Source organism: Castor canadensis, chromosome 4 (genome assembly GCF_047511655.1).
Source record: "Castor canadensis chromosome 4, mCasCan1.hap1v2, whole genome shotgun sequence".
NCBI classification, from domain to species: domain Eukaryota; kingdom Metazoa; phylum Chordata; class Mammalia; order Rodentia; family Castoridae; genus Castor; species Castor canadensis.
This window is the reverse complement of record NC_133389.1, coordinates 90,364,019-90,385,937: the sequence shown is the minus strand read 5'-3', so window position 1 is coordinate 90,385,937 and position 21,919 is coordinate 90,364,019. Positions and strand designations below refer to the sequence as shown.

Here is a 21,919-nt window from a genome sequence, read left to right as displayed (position 1 = left end):
CTGCGGGTTTCCTATCTGTGAATTCAACCAACTATGATCAAAAATATGTGGGGCAAAAATGAATCTGTCTTGAAAATTTTCAGACTTTTTTTCTTGTCATTATTCCTCAAATAATACCATATAATGACTATAACAACTATTTATATAACATTTACATTGTATTAGGTATAATACATAATCTAGAAATGATTTTAAGCATATAGGAGGATGTGTGTAGGTGATATGCAAATACTACACAATTTTATAAAAAAGGACTGGAACATCTGCAGATTTGGGGCCCTGGAACCAATGCCCTGTGGATACCAAGGGATCCACTGTATCTTAACATCACTGCCTATGAAGATACTTGCCCTGGATACAAGATGCTATGATCTTACTTTGTTTTTCATGTAAGTGCTAAAGCAGAACCATTCTTTTAAACAAACAATGGGAAACCATCTTTTAAGGAGAAAAAAATCACTTGCCTTCCCAAAACACCCCTTCTATGTTTCTCTATGAAATTCTCTAACAGATGTTTCTCTTGCCAAAGAGAACTTTTACCTAGCCTTAGATGAGTCTCTTTGGCTCTACACCTAGCATAGGACCCATTGTCTAAAAGTTATTTGATATGTGCCTATGAATTCATGTGTAGATGGGATAGCCTGAGCCAAGAGCCTATGATGGAGAGCAGGCAGGCTTTGGAATCAGAGACCTACATAGAATTCCCAAACTGCCTTCAATTATTAGGGAGACCACTCCTCTCCATTTATGCCTGTTATCCCAGCATAACCATCAATAGCATCCCTTTTCATTCTCAAAAAAGTGACCAGCTTAGATGATAAATTATATGGTCACCTTATGTATTACCTAAGTTACTGCAGACAAGACCTTTTACTTCTTCACACGTGGTTTCACATTTGTTCAATGAAATTAAGGGAACCTAATTTAAAGGCTGCCCAAGCATGACATCGGACCAAGGTTTAGTCACCGGTGTGCCCAGTACCCTCTGAACACCAGCCACCATGCTCAAAAGAGCAACTCTTGGGAGACTGTGCGTGTCCATACAATGATGGCCTCATTGCTGTCAAGTTGAAGATGGACCCATATTTCCTACTCTTTATTGAAAGGGTGGGAAATGGGAAAGGGATTTATCTACACCCCACAGCTGCACATCAATTTTGTCATCCATCTGACCAGAAGATGGATCACCCTAAGACAAACCTCCATGAGGCAAGCAAAAGTGACTGTTGTTCAGAATGGAAGGGAGTAAAATCCCCTTTGAAGTGAATAAAATCACCATGTCAATGAACTTGGTGAAATTCTTGCTTTCTCAAGCCAAAAAAGCTAGCCTTATAGATGCCACTATAGAAGGGCAGTGTCTCAATGAGAGGATCTTAGATACTTCACTTTAAAAATTAGGCCCAATCATACACTCAGCAGCTCAGGAAGCAATAGAATTTTGCTATTCCCTTTACCCCTCTTCCCACAAAATGAAAGTGACATGCTGTCACTTCATTGATAAACTTGCTACATACACATGTTCTCTTTATGTCTTAAAGGAGCAGTGGCAGTATAACAGGAGAGCTCCTACTTCCTTAAGGGTGTGGCTTATACTCAATGAGAAATCCATCAGTAACTAAGCTAAAGAAAAATGAAGGGGGAGATGTGACACTACTCAATTCAGCATAGTATTTTTTGAAACAAAGAATAAAAAATTATTATTCCTATTATCGTTTAATATAGTTGTTCAAAGACCTAGTGTTGAACACCGAAGCTCTCTTCCCACCGTAACTTCTAAAGAATTAGAAAGGAAATCTTCAGCATTTTCACACTGTAAATATAGACTTAGACATTATGAGAGGGAAAAGATGCACACAGCAGTGAAACAATGGCTTCGTGTCCTCAGGACAGCAAGGATCGGTTGAGTAAGCTCCTCTATGGCAGTCACCCCCAATCAACAGAACTTTCTGGAAACAGAAAAGGCTGCCTTTACTCCAGAAAATCCAGTATGGCTGATGTATAGCATCTTGGAGGCTGAACTCATTGGGTAGCAAGCTAGCAACCAGGATGAAATTCATACTTACGGAGCTGTGGAACTTCACCCAGAGTCCTAACTTCTAGGGAACAGCCCTCCCTGCTAAGTCACATGGTAACAGGAAAACACCCCCCACAGCTATTTATAATACACATTTGTTGAGCAATTGGGGTACTTCTTAGGATACCTCTTAAGAGTTGTGTTGGTGATTTATAACTTTGAGGCACAGGAAAACAGAGGATTACTCTGATTATGGGGAACTTTCCTGAAGAATGCCTGGTTTTTCTCCACTTGCAAACCTACAACAGAAATCACACTTCTGTTTAGGATTCAGAAAATTGGTGTTTTGGCTTTAAATGGACATGTACCTTGTGCAGATCACTACAGGTCTACTGGAGGAATGTTCTGACAGACTTGCCTCCTCACATGACAGAAGAGTGAACGAGCCATGGATACAGCTCAACTCCTTGACCAGCTCTAGGAAGAAAACTAGCCAACTGGAAATGAACCCATGCCCACACCATTGCCTTAACTGAGTGGCCTTGAGGAAAACCAAGGAGGAAGTCAAGTCCTGATGACATGAAGGGATAGGGGAGCAGTTGACTCTGTAGTGTTCAGACACCCCACAATCCTCTATGATTTCTGTACCACAAACCTCCTGATGAACTAGAGAGGCATACCCTTTCACAGAAAGATTTTTTAAGTGCATAAAATACACAGGATCACAGGAGAAATCAATTACATTTAAACAGTTACTAAAATACTTTTAAATTGTGATATAGTAATACACGTGCATGTTTATTAACACATAAAGTAACACTATCTAGCAGCAGGGTTTAAAAACCATCATAATTTTGAAGTGGCAATGAGTACTGATATTTCAAGATATCTGCTATGTGATATGAAAATATTGGATATCTTTTGGTGACAAAGTTACAAATAACACTTATACTACTGCAATTTGCAGGCCAACTTTCAAAAGTGAAGGAATTTCTAAATTCCGGCTAGACGTTAGTGAAAATGAAGGTATATTTTCCCATGTAATCCCCCAGAGCCTTGCCAAATGGTCAGAGCAGTTCATATGAAACTCACGTGACCATCTGATTTCACCCGTGATATGGTTTGTCCCCCAAGACTCCATGTACTATAAGATGGTCCTCAGTGCAGTAATGTTGAGGTGGTGGAACCTTTAAGAGGTGGAGACATGGAAACTCCACCTCATGACTGATTAACACTGTGTTTCAGGAGTGGGTCAGGTCTCACAGGACTGGATTAGTTCCCATAAGAATGGTTGGCATAAGGTGAGTTTGGCTTTCTCAGCACACGAGCTCTCTCACATCCACTTCCACCGTCTGCCATGCTGCAGCACATCCAAGGGATCCTTGTCAGACGCTGGCACCATGCTGCTTGGACTTTCTAGCCTTCAGAATCATGAACCAAATAAGCCTCTATTCTTTACATATTACCCAATGTCAGATATTTTGTTATAGCTATACAAGATGGACCAAAACAGTCTCCTACTCCTGTGATTTTTCCAGAATGATGAAAGATAGTCACAAGGGAGCCTTCGTCCAACACAAGTAATTGCCACGCTATATGGATTAATGGAAGGCATGTAGCCATGAGTGTGGCTAGGCGAGGACAGGACGCCTGGGGTTAACATCTCTTCCTTTTCTCTGCTGCATCTATTGTATGGGCCAGGGTTTGCTTTCTTTTTAAATGTTTGGTGTCTAGCTGAATTATTAGAACAGAGAGATAAAAACTATTTTATAAACCATTTCCCCTAGTGCTGTGTTCTAAACCATCAGCCCTGAAGCCCCCACCTCATAGCAAACTTCTGACACCCCTGTACAATCTGAAATCAAGTTCTTATACAATCTACCTAAGCATAATTTCAAACATACATATTGAATGTCATAAGAGAAACATAAATGGGAATTAAAGGAATGTATTTCAATATGCAGTTAGTTGGACAGTATTACTCTAGAAGGCGTAGTGGAATCATTACATACCTACATTTAATGCAAAATCAAAAAATGAGTCAGCTACCAATGTGGACTGAGACAGTGACGTGAAGCTAAGGTGGTATGAGTCTCCAAAACGGTAACTCTCTCAACAAAACAAAGAGCAATCTTTCTTCACTGACCAGAATAATTTATGCTTATTTAAATGGGCAAAAATGATTTGATTGTATGGAAGTTAGGTCTAGATTCTGGTTTTGCTTGCTCACAATCATCTAGCTATAGTTGGAGTTATGCAGCTCCTCTACTCATTACAGATGGTTGGCAGCCCTGGTCCTCACCCAATACATGCTATAGCAACCCTCAGTCACTGACAACCCAAATTGCTCCCACGTATTTCTGAAATGCCCTCAACAACACTGACCCAGCATTGTAGGGTCGGGGGCTAGAACACAGTCCTATCTCCAGCCACTCCTGCTCACCTCTGGGTGACCTCAAGCTGACACTCCCTAGGACACTGGAACAGGCTTTACAAAATGAAGATCAGATTTGTTGTGTAGCTTACCCAGTAACAGGTACCTTTACCCATAGTTCTGTCCTTGGGACAGGAAAAGCAGAATAAGACAGGGAGGAGAATTAAGAAGCTAGAAAGATGGAAGCAGAGAGAAGGAAAAAGAAGTACTCTGAGGTTCCCAGAGCTTCCATTCCAGGCTCCAGATGGTTGCTGGACCTGAGGTGAATTCTCCACTCTGCTGCAAGCTCCAGCAGATTTCTATTGATGGCACCTAGAAGAATCCTTACTAGTTACACACACCCAGCCACCTGAGGGGACTGCCACCCACCTGAACTAAGAGGGTGAGGGTGGCTTAGGCTCCTCTTGCTCTTCTGTCCCTTCTTCCATGTGAGGGCACAGTGTCACCTCCAAAATGCTCAGGAGAAGTTTTTCTAATGTAAAGAACCACCTTCCTTCAGATCTTCCCTATGTTCTTCATGCCACAGTCCAAGCTCATTTATTTAGATTTCAATCTCACTGCCAATGAAGAAATGAGTCAACGGCCATCCTTCATCTGGCATTTTGTTTTCTGATAAAGTATATTCAGATCATTCTGAAGCCTGTCCTGCCTCAGTTCTTGCTCATCGACCCCATGAGCGTGCAACATAAACAATGTTGTCCTTCCTTGACAGGCTTTCAAAATGGCAGTATTGAAGAAATGTGGCCTTTAGGGACCAATCTCCTCTGAGAGGAAAAAAAAAAAAGAAAGAAACTTTTTCCAAAGTCTTCTCAACTGCAAAAGTTCATGATTTAATGTCTCTAAATTGTATTATGCTCAAAAATAACACCATCCTAATTTAGAAATGTGGCAGTAAGGACCAGTTCCCAGAGAGGTGTTCTTAAAATAAGTCAGGATCACTGTTTCTCTACCTCTTCCACTAATGGACTCCATTATATTACAAAAAAGGCACTGCTGGAATCTAAAGAATAAATAACCAGCACTTGAATGGAATTTGTGACCATTTTAATTCCAATTAGTTCCCACTAGAAAGCCTTATTTAAATTAAAGGGGGGGGGGAAGGCATAACACTACTTATAATGAAACACTTTGGGAATGCCTGAAAAGTTTCCTATGCAAGCCGATCAGGAATAACGTTAAACAGCAAGAGCTTAATTGTTGAATCTAAGAGTGAAAGTTTGAGAATGAGTGGGAGCAAGGTTAGAGTTCACATCTGCCAGCTTTGTCCACTGTAATTTCCAGAAGGACACTAGGACAACTCAGGGTCACATGACCAGTGTCTTCCAAATGGGGGTCACAACAAACTGATGTGTTATGAAATCAACTCAGAGCAAGGGTCAGAAAACATTTTCAAGGGCCAGTGAGTAAACTCTTCAGGTGTTGCAGGCCAGCTCACCTAATGTAACAACTACTCACCTCTGTCACTGCAGGGTGAAAGCAGCAGAAGCAATAGAATGGGCTATATTCCAATAAAGCTTTATTAACAAAATGGGCAGCGAGTCATAGTCTGCTGATCCCTGACTAGCAGTTCTTTTAAAAATAAAATAGAGGACATAAGTATTGTTTCATAAAACTTTATCTGCTATTATATATGTGATTCTGAATCTATGTATTTCTTACTGTAGGTTTTAGTCAAAAGCCACCTCATTAGAAGATAGTAAGTACTTTGAAGAGGGACAATAAGTCTCTTCTGAGTGAAACTGGTCAGAATATAAAGAACTTTAATGTTTTGAAAAGGCAGGGAAAGGGCAGATATAATGGGAAGGTTTTGCACCTAAAGTAAAATCTTCAAAGAATATGAATTAGTTACAGTAATCCAAAATGATCTTCCAAAGGACATTAAAATTATTTCTATGATATTTAAATATCTGGTATGAGCTGTATCATTGCTACAGACCAAATTTCCCCAGAACTCAGTGGCTTAAAACAATCATGCACTATTTGCACAAGTGTACAGGTCAGCCTGGTGGTTGTGGTGACCTCAGCCAGGCTGAGGAGACATTAAACAGTGGATGGGTAAGGAGGTTGGCTGGTCTAGGATGGAATCAGGGCTTAACCTGGCTTACCCCGTTGGGTCTGGCCTAGGCAAGCATCAGGTCTCTGAGGAAACAAACCCAGTTGTGAAAAAGCCAATCACATTCACATACACATAGGTACTCTGAAAAACTGTTCATACACAGCATTTGCTAATATTCCACCAGCCAAAGCAAGCCACATGACCAATCCCATGGGGGGGTGAAAGCAGAACAGCAAGAAAGTTACAAGCCAAAGAATGTGGATAAAGAAAGACCACTGCTGGGAGCCATTAGGACAATCAAACTACACAGCAATATTTACTATTTACCATCACACTTGGCAGAAGCACAGAGATTTTACATTATTTCAAGTTTTTCCATTCCTATTTCTCCATTTATTTTTCCATTGTCACTTGCAAGGCAGAAAAGCAGAGTGAAAAGAAATACAGGCTTTTGTGCCTGGTTCTGCCACTTCTGGCTATGTGACCCTGGACAAGTTTCCTTGCCCCTCAGTTTCCTCACTGTAATAACAGGCCTGCTGACAATTATATAATGTGGGACACGTACGGGTTTTTACTTGACTCAATGTCTGGCCTTAGCACAACTCAAATTTTATTTAGAAACCATGAGCTTGGCAAAGAGTTGGTGTGAATATGTTAAAAAAAGGCAGGAACAAGGAAACAGGTAAATTTCCTGCAACAGTAAAACTCCTTTAAAAAAAGAATAGTTCATTTTCATAAAGAGTACAGGAACATTTCCTTGCAAAGAATTTGGAGAACCAAGATAAGCAGAAAAATGGCCCCTAAAGCTGTTCATATCCTAATCCTTGGAACCAGTGATTACGTTACCTCACAGGACAGATGTGATTAAATTAAGGACCTTGACATGCAGAGATGATCCCGGATCATCCCAGTTATCTAATCTAATCACATGGATCCTTAAAGCAGAGAACTTTCCAGCTCAGTTCAGAGAAACAGCCTGGGAGTGGAGGGACAAGAACTCAGTTCAATGTTCCTGGGGTGGGGGTGGGGGTGGGGGGACAGTACGAGCCTGGGAATGTGGGCAGTCCCTACAAACTGGAGAAGGCAAGAAAATGGGATTCTCCCCTAGTGCCTCCAGAAAGGAAGGGACACCTTGATCTTAGCCAGTGAGACTGGTTAGAACTCTCACCTACAGAATTAAAAGAGAGTGAGTATGGCTTTAAGCTTAAATTTGTGGTTATTACAACAGAAGGACAGTTGACAATGATCTTATAATATTTCTCCTAAAAACTGACAGGGAAGAAATAGAAAAGTTTCTCTTGAAGGTGCTGGACTGGGAAGAAGAATTTCTGGAACTTGGAGAATACTAACCAGGCATGGGATCAAAAATGAACAGCTGTATCAGATTCTGGTTATAGGGGCAGTTAGAGAAAAGGCAGTATGACAGAAATAGCAACCCATTGCAATTTCTGAATAGCAACTCATTAAAAAACCTGACGTCACTACAGGAAGCAATAAAATCATTCTCCTCAGTATCTCCAAGTATCCCCTACCTGTAGCTCCAACAAGCAGGTACTAAGGGAACTGCCATATTAGAGAGAAGGAGGAAAAGACAGATGAGAGGAGAGACACAGACAGAGAGACAGAGAGAGACCTAAATTTGTTATCTATGAGCCCAGGAATTATACTTACTGTAAAGAAAATAAGTATCTACAAAATTCCACTAACTGTTTTGAAACACTGAACTCTAAAATGGCACAAGGACCAAATAAGACCTCAAAACAAGGAATTGCCTACGCATATTCCTAAGGATTAAAGAAGCTGGAAAGATGGGTATGCTGAACCCAGCCAAGCACATACAGTAGAACTCCCAAGTATGTGAGAAACCGAGCGATGCACCATTTCACAAATGAGCTCAGAACCGGCCCACACGAACAACAGCCCCCCAGCTACAGAGAGATCTCCTGCAGGAGTCAGAGTTCACTCATGGGCCACCCTGGCTTATCTGGTGACTCCAATGTCCCACAATCTGGGACTCCAACGTCCCACCCTGTGCCAGGCAATGGAGCTTCCAGTCTACCTAACAGAGCTCCACACTTCTGAGAATTTCTTGGGACCAGACATATTTTTCTTTAACAAGTCTAGGAAAAAACAAACAAACAAACTTGCCCTTGCAGAAGTTCTTAAACATTAAAATCACATATAGAGAATGGTGAATCGAGAGAAGAAAGGTGATCATATTTATCGAAGAGAATTACATCTGCATATGTAAAATAAGGTAAAATGAGGACTGCCCCGCCACCCCGACAAAGTCACCTTAAAACCTGGCAAGCATAATGGTTACAAATCAAATAAACGGAGAGGGGGAGATGTATCAGTCCCAATGAAGACTAGAGCTTTGCTAACAGGGGACGGCATTGCATATGGACAGAAGTGCTCACCTGTGTTTGCAGAGGTCTTTCACAGGCTTTTGGACACCCCGTCATATACGTTTCCCCACCTGGCGCTGCCTCTATCCTTGCTTGCTCTAGAAGATTATAGGAAAGGGAATGGAGGAAACACACCAAACAGAAATACTAAGAAGGTGCCAAAGGAAAACAAAGATCCTATTAGTGGGAGGTACCAGCCTTCCTCAAACAAGACACATCAGAGAAAGAACTGGTCATTTAGGAAACTCATCACCATGCACACTAGTAAATAAAAAATCAGGGCTGAAAATAACAGATGGTGTTAAAAAAAAAAAAAAAAAGCAGCTGCAAGGAGATTGCTATCAAGTCCCTTATCTGTTAAATGTAGTTGTTCCACAGAGGAAGGCACGATAAGGTGTGGTCTGGCTGGTGGCCATATCAACACCTAGCCATTTTTCCCAGAGGCCTGGACCACAAACCACAGAATTCCATAAGCCTAGTCATTTTCAGCTCTTTGAATCTCAATTTCCCAAGGAAACAAATAGTTCCACTAGAGGAAAGTAGATTATTTCTAGACTGAGAGTCAGGACCAAGCCTTTTCATTTCTAAGTAAACAAAGGTAAACATCCCCAAAGTTAGCAATAATAAAGGGTTAGATGTTAGGTAATCATTTCACTGTCTGCTAAAGGAAGTCATTGACAAGGGCAAAACTAACATGAGTATTGTCTCATCTTTTTTTAATTCAATAGGTGAATTTTATTTAATTTCATTATTCTACACCTCCTTTGTTCATTGTACCCCTCTTACTGAGACCCAGCAACAGGGTGTGGTAGCTGCCACTTATAGTCTCAGCTACCCAAGAGGTTGAGGCAGAGGGATCACTTGCAACCAGAAGTTCAACGCCAGCCTGTGTAATATAGTGAGTCCATCTTAAATAAACAGACAAAAAGAACTGAGGCCTAGAGTGGCCTTATAGGCTGCCTCAATGTGTTCTTCATTTGCATTTATATTTACAACAGAATTTAACTCTTCTGTGTGGGCCTTGACCAGGCCTACACTTTAAACTATTTGAACAGCTTGGGGTTATTAAGTATTAATATTATTATTATTAACATTTGGAATCAAGAGCAAGTAAAGCACTCATGTGCCTGGTACAATTCTGGGAGCATGAAGGAAATAGAAGGAAAGAAAATGGTATTCGTGGTACACCTACAGGGAAAACACCACCAAGTCTCTGTCTCAGTGGTTACAGGGACAGCTTGCTGGTGCTCTCTTTGTAGGGCTCTCCACGCTGTGGACTATCTGCACAAGTAACCTTGACTGAACTGGCAAGCAATAGCTCTGACACCTCTGCCCTGTCACCCCAAGCTTTCGAAGAGTGAAAATTAACGCTGAGAGGGGCCTGAAGACACACAGATTAGTAAAACTGAAGTGTACCATCCAGCCCAGACTATGTTGTTAACTATATTCTAAGCTTAACAGGTGACAGGAAGACCACCTCACTCAAAGGATCATGACTTAGATTCTCTCAGTCCAAAATGGACAGGGAACTCAGCCACACCCACCTGCCCCACACTTCCAAGGTAAGACTGGGATGAGCCCACCAAGGCTCCAAGAAAGAGCAGACACCAAATGGCCAACACATTCTCTTCCTAGCAGGTATCTATAAACAAAGCAGGCTTACATCTGTTATCAGTTGTTATCAACTGTTCCTACGGGACCAAGATTCAGCATTGAGGCTCTGCTATGCCACTGCCGCCTGCTGGTGAGTCTGTGAGAAATCCTTCTATCTCCCAGAACCTCTGTGACCTCAGCTTAAAAGAAAAGGAATCCCTGCAGTCCCTGCCACACCCCAAGTGTCCAAGACTCTTCTCTTACGGGTTGAAGGAAGGGCCTGCCTAGCACTGATCATCCTCATCAGACTTCACAACTAAGCATGGTCCAGCTAGCATGGGCTCTGAGCTCAAATCATCACTCTGCCACTTAGAGCTCTTTGTGACTTTGGCAAGATTTTATGACCTCACAATGTATATAAACTGGGAATAACAATAGTATCAGCCTCAGGGTTACAGTGAGGATTAAATGAAATAATTCAAAAGAGGTGTGCAAAATAATATCAATTATGGAAAACAAATTTATGCATCACCATCACTCCTAGCTTCTTGGCCACCTGTTCTTGATATTTTTCCACCAAGATACAGAATGTCTGTGACAATCACTAATACAGCATACCCCCATGAGGGACAGAGAGTAGAGAAGGTCTTAAAACTATTACAGTGGAAGACTTTTCTGTGCGGGACACTTACAAAAAACATTTCATACCAGCATCATATGACAAGGCCTATAAACTGTGTGCAGAACTACATTAAAGAGCTGGGGTGCTAGTGTGGGGGCTTGGGGTGGAGAATATGTGCTTCCCTCAAGCACCAGCCACAAAAATCACAGAGGGAAGCAAATAAGTAAGGCTATTGTTATTCTAGGGTATAACCTCGTGAGGCTGACTATGTGTGTGAGTTGCTGGGGATCAAACCCAGGACCTCAAGCATATTAGGCAAGCATTCAACCATTGACAGCTGACTTTGGGGAAAAAAAAAAGAAGTGGTAAATCAATTGCAAATAGCAGTACTTAACTCTTACTAGTAACAAAGTAGTTGTAACTCACTCCTGGGTTCCTGGACAAATAGTCCTCGGCCAGCCTATATAGCTATCGTAGCAGAGGCCAGAATCCATCAGACTTGGCAGTAGAGGTGACAAAGAAACACTGTCAGTTTGCAAGGCAAGGACAACTGCTCCCGTCAAGCCCCAAAACAGTATCTTATATTCCTTGTCTGTCCAGATTTTTGAGGCTAGATACACTGCCCCAAAAGAAACACCCCATTCTGATTCCAGAAGTTCAGGTGTTTAGACCAGAGCTGAGGGGTTCTGAAGTGATTCCTCTGACCCCCTCCCCCTACACACACACACACACACACACACACACACACACACACACATAGAGTTTTCTAGGACTAATGTCAGGGAAGGATGCACTTAACTGTAGCGATGAAAAAAATAAATAAAACAACCCAAAGTGTCAAACACACAGTTCAAGCCCCCCACTCTCTTGGCTGAGAACATGGTCCACAGTATTAAGGGACCCACCTCGGCAACTTTCCAAAAGCTATTAGTTTGCATTAACACGCCAAAAGAGGTCAGATAAATTAAAAGTAAGAAGGTCATTCAGAAGAAGGACACCCTCATATCCAGCACCAGCTTCATTGCAGGGCATGGTGGATGCTGGACGGATGCTCTGTAAATATACCTGCAACCAGCGCCGTCACAACTGGGCTCCGGTTAGCGATGAACACACAAAAAATAGGTAGAGATGTGGTTTAAATCACAAAACTTCAAAGGTTAGAGGAATCTTTCCTCAATTTCCAACAGCAATGTAAAAGTACAACCATCTTCTGTCTATTAAGAGTTACTCTACTTCAAAGCAATTATTAACTTTAAAGGAAACCTGGTAAAACCTGCACTGACAAGTTCCAAATGCTCACTTACTTCCCACCCAAACTTCTCAACTGTCACCCACATGACAACTCCACCCCTCCCCTCATATAAATGTATTTCCTCCCTTTTTAAAGTACTGGACTCTGGAACATACACACCTTCCTTCAGTCCAAACCACCCATCACCTGTTCACCTGGCACCAAGATCTTTCTCCAAACTTTAATAATCACCTTAACAATGCCAGAGACAAAGCTGACAGCACCCTCCTTCCTAGGACCTACATAACAGCATCAACAAAGAACCTCACTCAGACCACAACCCACCCACCCCTCCTAGAGCCAGGAGACCAGGATGAGCAGGAGGGAAGAAATAAGGCAAGTTGCTGTCTTGGGAAGGAGCAGAACTACCTGCCAGGATGTCCACAGTGACAGAGGACGGGATCTTTCTGATGACTTCTCTGTGATTTTCCAGACATCTCTGCAGAGCACAGTGGTCACTGCCTGTCCCCTGCCAAAATTTATCTGGGAGTGACTTAGACGCCAAAACATGTGGAACGTTAGGAAAAACTGTGTCAATGTGACATCTAGAACAAATCCGGAGCAGCCACACTCCTCAGGGAAGGATCCAAAGGCCTCCCCCTCAGTTAGGATCACGGGGAGCACTCTGGCATTTCAATGCTTTTGGAGGCCAGCTGGGCAGAAGGCTGGTTGGCTATTTTTAAACTGAGAAAACTGAATGAGAAGGGAGAAAATTAGAATTCCTATGATCTCTTGAGGTCCCTTCCAGATTCTCCCAAAGAACACTGCATATGCACACACATATGTACATGTTTCTTTATAAAAATGTATACGGATGTGTGAATATATATAAACGAGTACAGTATTCACACTTCCAAATACAATGCATTTCAAATGCACACTGATAAGATCAAAAGGCCTGTGAGCTGCTTTGCAGCAATTGTGACGGGAGCATACAGCTACCATTGAAAGATCTGGGCAGAGCCTCACATCCCTCCATTACAGTTTACCTGAAAATCATCCATTTGGGTAGGTGCAAACCCTGCAAAACTCTAAGCCACCACAGCAGACTCCTTTCTACTAGTGACTCCAGTCACAAGTGTCCCAGAACCAGGAAGGCAAGCTTGAACAAGGAAGGAGAGGAAAGAAAATGTCCAAGCTCTGTCTCAGACAATTGCTTGGCAAAGCCAACTTCCTTCCCCTCTTCTCAGTCCCTGAAAAGGGTAGCAAAGTCATTCTCTTCTCCCTCTTTCCTCAACTCAATTTACAGGGCTCCTCCATTCAAACTGACCACATGGACATTAAGTTGATTACAAGAGAGGAATCAAGTTAATGTCAGAGCTGTGCTCCGATCCTAACAAATTTAAGGGGACCCATCTCAACCCTGAACAATAGCAACAAAACAATTTATAGGAAAAAAGGAAGAGGTGAAATTTCATTCAATGCCAGATTTAAGATGATTTGACCCTCCAGAAAACAAAACAAAACAAAACAAAAAACCTCTGTTTTAGGATTTTCTTAGATCAGACAGTGGGTTCTGATCCAGCTTAAGACTCAAAATGTGAGTGACACAGAAGCCAACATAGGGGAGAGGTTCAGAGTAAAAACCAACCAAGTGGCTCAGGTCCTCACAATGAACCAGTGGGAGTTCAGTTTAATGAACTTGCTCTCACTTGCATCTCATTAGCACGAGATCCTACCTCTAACACTTTGATCCGGTTATGTCTACAGATGCGACATTGCCATTCCACTGGAACCCCGCACAAACCTCACGCTGTTTGCCCCTCTCTAACTTCACAGCCCCACAAGTGTGCAACATTCCCTAACTGGGCCACCAGGCCGGCTGCAAACAACGGGTGTCCTCCCTGAGCCCGCCTGACATTCAGTGCCAGGAGTACCGGGCCCAAGACCTCCACTCGAACAACTCTGAAAACCATCCGCATCGCCTGGTACCGGCAGCCCGGAGACGCTCGGTTAGTACTCCAAATGCTGCTGGACAATGCAAGCGCCACCCCTTCTCTCCTCCGCGCGGTGGCTACGAACCACGGCTTTGTGTGTGACAGCTACAGTGCGCGCGCGAACGTCCCCAGGCTCACACACCCCCTTCCACCTGGCCTGCTGTCCGTGCGCGCGCTGGGCGCATTGCGAGCGGGTCCACCTGGCAAACGGCCGCGCCACCAGGCCTCTGGCCACCCGGCCGTTGGGAGCCGGGAATGACATCCACGCCCCCGTTCCCGGTCGCGGGGGTGGGTGGGGAGAGCAGTGCCTGGTGCCAGGCAGAGGGGAGGCAGCGGCCGGGGGCGCAGAAAGCCGATTGACGGGCGCAGCGCTGCCCACTCGCGCACCCCCTGCCCCCAACTTTGCAAGCTGTGAGCCAGGAGGGGGCCAGGGAGGCTGGCGACTCGGCAGGAAGTTCCCAGGACCGCACTGAGCATGCTCTCGGGGAGTGTGTGCGCGGGTGTGGGCTCTTAGCTCCTGCAGCCTCTGCGACCCCGCAGCGGCGCGCAGCACACTGGCGGGATTACGGTCCAGCCGGCCGTCCCCTTGGGGCCCGGGAACCAGAGGGCATCCCGGTCTCCCACTCCCAAGCGCCTCTCCCTCCTCCCCTGGGGCCCGAGGCCAGTCTCCCTCATTCTTCTTCCCCACTGCCCCATGGCCGAACCCGCCCTTGGTGCCAGGGTCCCCGGGTCCCCAGGACCTCAGCCCGGCCCACACCCGCAGCGTGAACCCACTGGGCTCCTCCGGGATCTGAGCGCCCATCTGCCTGCCAATCCCAGCCGCTCGCCTCCAGCCCGCGCCACCAGAGCCACCTCTGGACAGTTCTTTGGAAAGCTTGCAACCCCCTCGTCACGGGACTTGAGGGGTCTTCAGGCTCCCCCTGGGAGGGGCTGCCCTGGGCAGGTGGGAGCCTAAAGGTGCACCCCCGTCTGCCTTCGCGAGTCCCGCAGAGCCGCGGCGCCCAGGCACCCACTCGTAAGCCCCCGGCCGCGCCGCCCAGAGTACCGGTCCTCCGGCCCCCGCACCCCCCGCGGTCCCCTCTGCGTGCATCTCTCCGCGGGGCTAGCAAGCTCCGGCGCGGTCGCTCCGACCCAGTGGCTCTTACCTCCTGGTTGGGCAGCAGCAGCAGCCGGGATGGCCCGCCGGCCGCCGTGCCCGCGGGACCCGAGGCGCAGCCGGGCGCGGGGTAGCGGCGCACCGAGCCTGCGGCGCGGCTACCTGGGCTGGATCGCGCCCGGGGCCGCCGCGGGAGCCGCAGGGCCGCCGCCGAGCCGGCCGCGGTAGGGATGGTCTGCAAACTCCCAGCCCTAGCGAGGCCGCGCACAGCGCGTCCACACTCGGCCCAGTCGTAACAGAGGCGCTCCTCCCGGGTCCGGGAGACCAGGGCGGGGGGGTCTGTCCGCAATTCCTTCCAACGCTGCCCTACCCGACCTCCCCAACTTCTCTCCGCTTCTGAGCTCTCGGCTTTCGGAGGCAGGGATTCCGGCCAGGGACGTTCGGCAAACTCCCCGCCCTCCCCGGCCGAGCGCTCAGCCAATTCGGAACGCCCCAGCTGCTCAGGGGTTGTCTGCAAACTCTCAACCCTGTCGAAGAGGACTTCTCCCAGACTGTCAATTCCGCAGCCCAAAGGGAGACACTAACGAGCTAGACTGATCGGATCGCGGCCATAAATGATATTCTACAAGGTCGGGGCAGTGTGCAAATTCTGATTATGACGATACATCCTCCAGAGTGGTGCAGTCCAAGCCTCTAAGACCAGGGGCATTGCAGCAGTGAGGTCCAACGAGGGAGAGATTGTGGGCTCAACTATTTAGGTGTTTAGGGAACTTTAATAAACGCCCAGAGGCTCATTTTCCTCCTTTAAACATTGCGTTATACGAAGCTGAATGAGTTTCTGCCACTTGGTTTTTGTGGCGGAAAGCAAGCCACTTAACCATCTGAATTCGACTGTTTTATCTGTGAGCACAATCAGCGCTGCTTCATGGGGTTATTGTGAAGATAAAATGAAATATATGTAAAGTATTCAGCAATAACTGGCACATACTAGGCACACAATAAATGAATTAGGTTCCTTTTTCTGCCCTGCTCCCCGCCCCCTGCATTTTAGGAACACTGGATGCGCCAGCTGAATGTTGTACTGTAGTAAATTCGAAAAGAAATAAAACACTTCCCTTGCCTGAAGGCACCACAAAGAACACTGACTGGCATGAAATATTAAATCCAACCAAGCCTCCAGAGGGAAAGCCATACATTTACATCGCTAAGATTATAGATCGTAGTTAATGGAGGGAGAGTGGGCTGGCGAATTACCTAGGAGTGTAAACGACAAGGTTCATAACCCCAGCAAGTTCCAGCTCCTGTAACTAGTCACTACATCTGCTTCCAGTACAGGGATTTATGTTCAAGTTTCCGTGAGGGTTTCTCCACCCCCACCCCCACACACACACTTCACTGTCCTCCCTGGGGTCTTTATTCTTGGACTAAAATCACCCCATCCTACCTCCCACCTTCTCCAGCAGAATCACTTAAAAACCAAAACCCATGGAATTTTTAACTGTAGAAATTATTTAGTTCATCTTTCTCATTTTTAAGACAGCTTTGAGAACCAACCACACAGCTGGCTAAGGAGGGCTTCTCACTCCAGGACACACCTGTGGGTCTCTCTTGCATGGAGCTGGAACAAGGAGCTAGGCACCTGAGGTCAGTCCTACCTTTAACTTTAACCTGGAAGAAGCACCTGGAACACCTCCTAAATCATATGAGTACCAAAATATCAGTCACTTGGATCCTCCGCTGTGGGAAACTGGCCAGGTAGTTCTCTAGGAAATCTGCAGGGCAGTAAGATCCTTCTTCATAAGAAAAGACCTTTTGTTGAAACCCCAGGAATATTCCCAGGCACGTATTTCCCTCAGTCCCTTGGAAGAAAATGATGTCTCAAGCTGTCTTCAGGCACCAGGAGGGAAATAGAAGAATGGTGACATCTGGTGGCCAGGACTTTCTGTGCCGGATATGGATCCTACAGATTCTAATCATAATAGATTCCCTAGGAAGTTAAGTTCCCATGGGTGGTTTCTAATTGTACCACCTGGTTGCCTAAAGATTTCTGAAACATATCTATTATTTAAACTGTATGAATCCACTGCTATAGATGATATTACAGATAGCTTTTTTCAGAAATTCTTTAACAAAAAATATATGTGTATATAGAGAAACATAAGAGTATAAATTCATATGTATGCACATAAATGTATTTCTATATTTGTATTGTATATCCTACTTATTTATATAAATATACTTCCAATGTCTTTGGAGAAATTACTACTATCTCAATTGTTTTTCCCACAGAGTTAAGATTTTAGTTTTTTACACTAATAATTGGGAAAAGACACCCCCTTTTAGACACTGCTTGCTAGGATGGAGTTGTCTATTTCATCAAATCCTCTCCTGAGAGTTCACTACAAACTTAGGAAGAAAATAACACAGTGGAATTTCAATAGTGAAAACCCTGACAGCTGATGGTCAAGGTCATACATACTGGTGAAGGGAGATCCCTTTCTAGCATTCCCACCATTTGTGAACAGTGGTTGTTAGATTATAGAGCACAAATGTTTGAGATTACTTCAGTGTCTGCCAGTCTCGTTAAGTCTGCTTTAACTGCACTGCTCCTTGTCTGCCTATATCCTTGTCTCCGGTACCATATGTTAGAAAATGCATCTCTGTCCACACAATCAAGTCCATTGCTCCTCAGCATCTCTGTGTGAATTTTATTTATCCTCATAACAATTCCTGGGAAAGATCTTATTCCCATTTGAGAAAAGTAGAAGCCAAGATTTGGAAAAGTTAAATACAATATACATACCCAAAACCCAATGCCCAAAACCTTCTCCCACACCATGCTACAACTCCAGACAACCAGGAGGAAGAGAAAAATCAGGGCAGAAACTACTGTAAAGAAAACATGAACTACTAAAGAGGATATTTCTTTACCTATTCAAATTGTATGAAAAGTATAAGCAACAAAATAATTGTGATTGTCAACCTTACAAATCAGGGACCCATGTGGTTCAGTCTTGGAGCAGGTGTCTGTGAAACAAACAATCTTCTCTTCCTCCTCTCACCCTCCTCTCTCTCTCCCCGCTTCTATCTCCCTCTCCTTCCAAAATGACTTGGTGTGCTCACTTAAACAGTTGGGAGTAATACTAATGATCTGCTGAAACCTAGACTCATGGGGGCTGGTGTAAATAATATTGCTAGCTGGCCTACAAGCAGCTCTTACTAAGAACCAAGCTCTGTTTCAAGTACTTTTCTTTATTGAGTTATCGGATCCTAATTATAAGCCTAGCAGTTATGTACTGTAACTCCTTTTACAAAGATGAGACAAAAGCATGTAGAAGTTCAGTAGTTTCCTACATGTGGCCTTTAAAGGGTTCAGATGGGATTCAAATCAGATGACTTGGTTTCCAGCTTTTGACCTTTAAAGGTCTTTGCTAAAGTTTTTGTTTGTTTTTGTGAAAGTGAGATGCCACAAATAACCTGATATTATATATACTGGGGAATCTAAGAATTTAGGTGGCTGGATGCCAGTGGCTGATGTCTATAATTCTAGCTACTTGTGAGGCTGAGATCCGGAGGATCAAGTTTCGAGGCCAGCCCAGGCAAATAGTTCGTGAGACCCCCATCTCCAAATTAACCAGAGCAAAATGGACTGGAGGTATGGCTCAAGTAGTAGAATGCATGCTTTGCAAGTGTGAAACCCTGAGTTCAAACCCCAGTCCCACCAAGAAATAAAGAAATAAATAAAAAGAATTTAGGGAAATGTTCTAATAGGCTTATCAAATGTGATCTACTGACACATCTCAAAACCATGTTCCCTAAAATGCTTCCGCAGCATAATTCTAAGGGGAATAGCAGTGTTTTGAGGAGCACTGCAGCTTTTCTCTGGAGACCAGACCTCAGTTCCAAAATCTACTGTCCACCAGCCTTCAGTCCTCTCAGTGGGAGGGAGACTGGATACTTGCAATCACCCCCTAGCTGACCATCCAAAAGACAGTCCCAATCCATTTTCCTTTGCTACATTCACTATAGTCTGGAAAGTCAAATGCTTGCTCTCTCAGTCCCTACTCTCATGCTGGGGGCAGGAGAGCATGTGACTCAGTTGTGGCCAATGAGATCTAAGGGAAAGTCTGCTAAGGAATTCTGGGAAATATATGGAGTTTCTATTTATTTATTTATTGGGAGTGTTGGGGATCAAATTCAGGGCTTCGTGCATACTAGGCAAGTCCTCTATCACTGAATTATATATCCTGTCCTTTGTTTCTTTTTTAAAAAGGTATAGATAGAGCTAGATTCTCACCACCAGTACCCTTGGACATCTTGCCTTTGAATGAGGTTGTGAAGCCTGGAGCCACAGCAGCCATTATTTAGACATAAAGCATAAAGCTAAACTAAAAAGTCACCTGGATGATGCAGTCCAGATAGATGAAAAGAGCCTAGGTCTTTGAAGAGCCATTCTCGGCAACTGTATACCTTCCAGGCTTCTTGTTATCCAAGGGAAACAAATCCAAACTTGTTAGAGTATTATTGGTCTACTTTTCTAACAGCTGTGTTCTAAAACATTTCTAAATGATAACATAATCCTGTAAGAAGAACCTGAAACAATATCACTGGTGTGTATTATGTCTCTTTCTTTCAGCCATCAGAAGAAATCTCAAAATAGCCCATATTCTTACCATGTATTTTTTGGAAACTTTAAAGAGGATCCAAAAAACATTTCTAGAACTGAAAGCAATACATGTTTTAAAACTTCCCTTTCCTCATTGATTGCAAGTAAAAATTTATGGGGTAATTTGATACATGTGTATAGAGGGTAACAATCAATCAAGGAGTTAGTATATCATCTCCTTAAACTTCAAAAAAAAATATGATGAACCAGGATTTGAACTTGGGGCATTGAGCTTGCTAGGCAAGTGATCTACCATGTTAGCCAAGCCTCCCCAGCCCTTTTTGCTCTTTTGGAGATAGGGTCTCACTTTTTGTCCAGGCTGGCATGGACTATGATCTTCCTATTTTACACTTCCTGACATCACTGGTATGACAGGTGCTAACCAACTCACCCAGTTATTGTTTGAGATGGGGTCTTGCAAACTGTTTGCCTGGGCTAACCTCCAACTGTGATCCTCCTGATCTCAGCCTCCCAAGTAGCTAGGATTATAGACCTGAGCCACCGGTACTCAGCTAAAAATATTTTTGGTTAACATGCAATAGTACATATTAATGAGGGTATGGTGTGATATTTCAACACATGTATACAACCTGTACTGATCAAACCATGGTAATTACATTTCTATCTCCTTATCATTACTTTGTGTTTGGAGACTTCAAGCTCCTCCCTTCTAGCTCTTCATAAAATGATAAGAGGCCTTTGTGACCTATTGTTCCTCCACTGTGCTACAAAATACTAAAACTTATTATTGTGTCAGTGTTTGCGTAGATATTATCTTACTTCCTAGCAATCCTCCAGTCTTTCCTAGCTTCGAGTAATCACTATTATACATTCCAATCAACTTTAAAAACCGTACACATGAGGGAGAACATACGTCTGACTCATTCCATTTAACATACGTGGGTATTTATTACTGCAAAATTCCCTTTGGTGACTCTCAAAACTTCCAAATTAATAACTGTGTTCCATCACATACCATTTGAGCTTTTTAAACTGTTCATACAAGTATTTATAATAGACATTCCTATATTTTAGATACTATTACTTTCATTTTTAAAGTAAAGGTATTTTCTTTTGGAAGACAAGTTGGTCCCAATATGAGGGCAGATCACATTGGAGAATGTCAAGTGTTCACGAATTGCATGCCATGAAAATAGTAGCATTTGTTTTGTAATAATGATAATGCTTTAAACGAACGCTTAAATCAAGGGAGCAGGTTTATTTCTATAGAGGATTTTATTAATGGACCTATATTAGTCTCCAGTTGATGCTATAACAAATTACCTCAAATATAGTAGTTTAAGATGATACAGTATATACTGAGGTCAGACATCCAGATTGAATCCAAGGACTGAAATCAACATGTCAGCCACAGGGAAAATCTCTTTCTCTCTTTCTTTCTTTTGCTTTCTTTCTTCCTTCCTTCCTTCCTTTCTTCAAAATCTCCCTTCTTTCCTTCCTTCCTTTCTTTCTTTCTTTCTTCAAAATCTCCCTTCCTTCCTTTCTCTCAGGTAAAATTGTTTTCTTTTCCTTTCTTTCTTTTGTGGGACTTGGGTTTGAACTCAGGGCTTCATGCTTACAAATTAGGTGCTCTACTGCTTGACCCACACCTCTAGCCCATTTTGCTCTAGGCTCTATTTGCATAGGTTGGCCTCAAATTGTGATACTCTTGGTCTCAGACTCCCAAGTAGCTAGGATTGTAAGCATGAGCCACCAACGTCTGGCTGGGAAAATCTTTTTTTTTTGCCTCTTCCAGCTTCTAGAGGCTGCAGTCCTCTTTGCTCCTGACTGCATCTCTCCAA

General features: G+C 43.8%; 1 protein-coding gene across 1 annotated transcript in view; it reads right to left on the bottom strand.

Moving 5' to 3' along the window:
• Mgat5 (alpha-1,6-mannosylglycoprotein 6-beta-N-acetylglucosaminyltransferase) overlaps positions 1–15,587 on the bottom strand; it is a 331,452-nt gene extending 315,865 nt beyond the window's left edge. Inside the window, exon 1 of the mRNA XM_074070613.1 lies at positions 15,501–15,587. The gene's annotated coding sequence lies outside the window, so the exon portion shown is untranslated. The remainder of the gene's footprint in view (positions 1–15,500) is intronic.
• Positions 15,588–21,919: the final 6,332 nt, after the last annotated feature.